We start from the raw sequence: 4,227 nt of genomic DNA on the forward strand, positions 1-4,227 counted from the left end.
ATGCAAAAAGGCAGTCTTGACATCCAACTGTTCTAATTCTAGGTCCTTATGGGCAACAATGGCTAACATGATCCTAATGGTTTTATATTTCACAATGGGGGAGAATATCTCGTTAAAGTCTATTCCCTCCCGCTGTGTGTAGCCTTTAGCTACCAACCTAACCTTATACCTAGGAGGGTTAGAAGAGGTTATACCTTCCTTAAGTTTGAATAGCCATCTGCACTCAACCAGTTTCTGGTCTTTGGGATTTGGAACCAAAGACCAGGTTCCATTTACCTTAAGGGACATCATCTCTTCCTCCATTACAGCTTGCCATTGTGCTCTGTCTTTGGATCTGACTGCTTCTTCATAGCAGTCTAGTTCTGACCTCTGTACTTGAGCCCTTGCCACCAAGGCTGTGTAAATCAAATCTGCATAGGAGTATCTTGATGGTGGCCTGATTTCTCTCCTATTTCTATCCCTGGCTAGCTGCTACTGGGCTAAAGGATCAGGATGGGGTTCAGCAGGTTCTGTTGCATTTTCCTCTTCCAAGTCAGGGTCCAGATCTGGTTCATTTACTTCGGCTTCCTGATGTTCCAATCTAGGTTGAATTTCAGCAGGCTCCACCTCAATTTGGACTCTCTCAGGTTGGTCCTGGTTCATAGGATTGTTGCTTGTTGATCCTGCATCAGGGTTAGCAACCTTGCAAGGAAATATATTTTCATTGAAAATTACATCCCTACTGATTATTATTCTGACTCCTGGGGTACTTCTATCCCAAAGCCTATACCCTTTGGGTCCCTCTTGATAACCTAGAAAGACACACCTAAGTGACCTAGGATCTAATTTTCCTTCAGTATTATGGACGTATGCAGCACATCCAAAGGTCCTCAAGTGTTCTAAACTAGGTTTCCTATTACTCCATTTTTCCTCAGGGCACTTAAAGCTGATGGCACTTGAGGGACTTCTGTTAACAAGATAGGTAGCTATGTTTAGGGCTTCTCCCCAGAATGACTTAGGAAGGCTGGATGTGAAGAGAAGGCATCTCACCTTCTCTGAAAGGGTCCTGTTCATTCTTTCAACAACCCCATTCTGCTGAGGGGTTCTCCTAACAGTTCTATGTCTTAAGATGCCATGTTCAGTGCAATAAGAATCAAATTCCAGATTACAGAACTCTAAGCCATTGTCTGTTCTAAGTGTTTTAACTCTCTTGTCAGTTTGGTTTTCTACAAGTACCTTCCAACTCTTAAACCTACCCAAAGCTTCATCCTTAGTCCTAAGTAAGAAAACCCACACCTTCCTACTGTAATAATCTACTATGGACAGAAAATAACTACTACCCCCATGTGATTTGACCCTTTCAGGTCCCCACAAGTCAGCATGCAAATATTCTAGGCAGTTGGTAGCCAAGTGAGTCCCCTTTTGGAAACTCAACCTGTGTTGCTTGCCCATAATGCAGGTCTCACAGAATTCAAGAGGTTTAATAGGGTCCTTACCAAACAGGCCCTGCTTATAGAGGATGTCCAGGCCCTTTTAGCTCATATGGCCTAGTCTTAAGTGCCATTTTTCAGTAACATTCAAGTTAGTAGAAACCAAAGCAGAATTTAAACAATTAGCATAATAGGATCCAGACAGAATATACAAGCCATTTCTTTTTATCCCTTCAAGCAAAACACATTTATTTTTATAAACATAAAGACAACCATTTTCAGCTTTATAACTACAACCAGATTCATCTAAGACACCTAGTGAAATTAGGTTTTTTTTTTATTTCTGGAATGTACCTCACTTTAATCAACTTGGCAGTTTTACCATTGTTTAGTTTTAATGTTATGCTGCCTATCCCTTCAACTCTATAGGCATTATTATTCCCCATGTAAACAGTTTCTAACCTATTCTCCTCATGGTCCTGAAACCAATCTTTATTGGGACTCATATGAAAAGAGCACCCAGAGTCCATTACCCGATCATTTATCTTTTCTGTTTTAGAAACAGTTAACACTTCAGATTCTTCTAAACTGGACTTAGAGGTTGCTAGGTTGCTTTCAGTATTCCCTTGTTTTTGTTTCTTAAGCCAGGCATAACAGTTCTTTTTCAAATGGCCAGCCTTGTTACAAAAGAAACACTTCCTGGTTTCTCCTTTGGCCTTACGATTTTGTTTTCCCTTTTTCTTATTCCTAGGCCCACTATCAGACTGGACTGAATTACTAATCTGATTAAAATCACCCTTTCCTTTAACAAAAAGATTACTACCAGTTCTTCTCTGCACTTTAATCTCTAATTCCCTAGCTTTTAATCCTAAAACTATTAAATCTAAGCTTGGGACAGTACAAGTATATTGGAGGGCATTTTTTACAACCTGGTAATCTTCAGTTAAAGAATTCAAAAGAATCATAGCTAAACTAGAGTCTTCGAGTTCTTGATCTGTACCCTTCAACACTTGGGTCAGTTTCAAGAACTCATCAATATTCTCATCAATAGTCNGAAGATTTGGGCTTCAAATTAGAGAAGATTTCTCCATCTTTTGCTTGCTTTTCAATGATGAATCTTGATTCAGTTTGTTTTTGTTGTTTTATTTCGTTTTTGAGTATGAACTGAGTTGTTTAGCTAGGGTTTGATGTAATCTTGATACAATGATTCAAATTTATATGGATTGAATTACTTTGAGTTTTAATTTCATGATTGAGTGTTTATCTCTTTGCTTAATGTCTTTTGGATGCTTGATCACCATTCAAATGTGTGTTGTTCACAATGAGACTGAGAAGTGATTTGTGATTGTGCCTCTTGGGATAAATACCATAGATTAGCAAACGCTAGAGATAGGTTTAGCGATCTATGAAATCTAGATAGAATTCCACAAAGCTTAAAATCCTTTGAACTATTAATCTTCATTTTGTTGGGTGCGGAAGCTTAATAGGGATAAGTAGGGAAATGTAGCATGAGAATGTATGTTTTACAACTTAGGGAATTCGATTTTCAATCAAGGAATTAGAACTTGGGTAATAGATTCTATGATTTGGGTTAGCGTATTTAGGTGAATTCAACACCCTAGCATTTGTTTTAGAATTGTTTAATTAGTTAAGTTGTTGGGTTTTGCATTTGTATTTAGTTTGTTAATCTTCCATCAATCCAATTTATTGTTGCTTTAATTAGGACTTAAACTAGAAAAATCGGTAATTAGTAACACTATCCTCGCGGGAATGATACTCACTCATCACTTTATTACTTTTTGCGACTAGTATACTTGCTATTTTTGCATGTTGTAGTAAACACGCATCATTTTCCCTTTTCTTATTCTTAGGCCCACTATCAGACTGGACAGAATTACTTATCTGGTTAAAATCACCCTTTCCTTTAACAAATAGGTTACTACCAGTTCTTCTCTGCACTTTAATCTCTAACTCCCTAGCTTTTAATCCTAAAACTATTAAGTCTACGATTGGGACAATACCAGTATATTGAAGGGCATTTTTTACAACTTGGTAATCTTCAGTTAAAGAATTCAAAAGAATCATAGCTAAACTAGAGTCTTCGAGTTCTTGATCTGTACCCTTCAACACTTGGGTCAGTTTCAAGAACTCATCAATATTTTCATCAATAGTCCTAGAGCTATCCATTTCATAAGCAAATAAGACACCTTTTAAGTAAGCTAGATTAGGAGCAGACTGTAATGCATAAAGAGATTCGAGTTTACCCCATACTGCTGTCGGAGTTTCAAAACCATCTACCTTTCGTAGGACCGCGTCTAAGAGGTTCATGATGATCAGATTGTATGCCTCCTCCTCCAGTTCTGCCTTCTTTTTCAGTTTCTCCTCTGACCATTTGGTTACATCCTTTTCCAGTGCGATGGCTACTTTGTTATGAGATAATAACACCTTCATTTTCTTTTTCCAACTATTGAAATCAATTTTCCCATTGAATTGGGTGATTTCAACTCTTGTAGTAGTCATAGTGACAGATTATTGTTTAGATTTAGGATTGACACAGAAACCCTAATCGTGATTAAGGTTGAATTCGAATTAATTTCATAAAATTAATCGGATATTCTACGGTTTTCTAAGCCCTAAGCCACTAATTTGACTGATTATACTGAAACCCCCAATTTGTATAAACCCTAGGTTTCAATAATCACTCAAATCAGACCGAATAAACCCTAATCTCGCTCTGATACCACTGTTGTACTTAAAACAGAATTCAAACCTATCAATCAACACTCACAAACACAATCACAATCACAAGACTTAATCT

Source organism: Pistacia vera, unplaced genomic scaffold, assembly GCF_008641045.1.
Source record: "Pistacia vera cultivar Batoury unplaced genomic scaffold, PisVer_v2 Contig80, whole genome shotgun sequence".
Classification (NCBI taxonomy): Eukaryota; Viridiplantae; Streptophyta; class Magnoliopsida; order Sapindales; family Anacardiaceae; genus Pistacia; species Pistacia vera.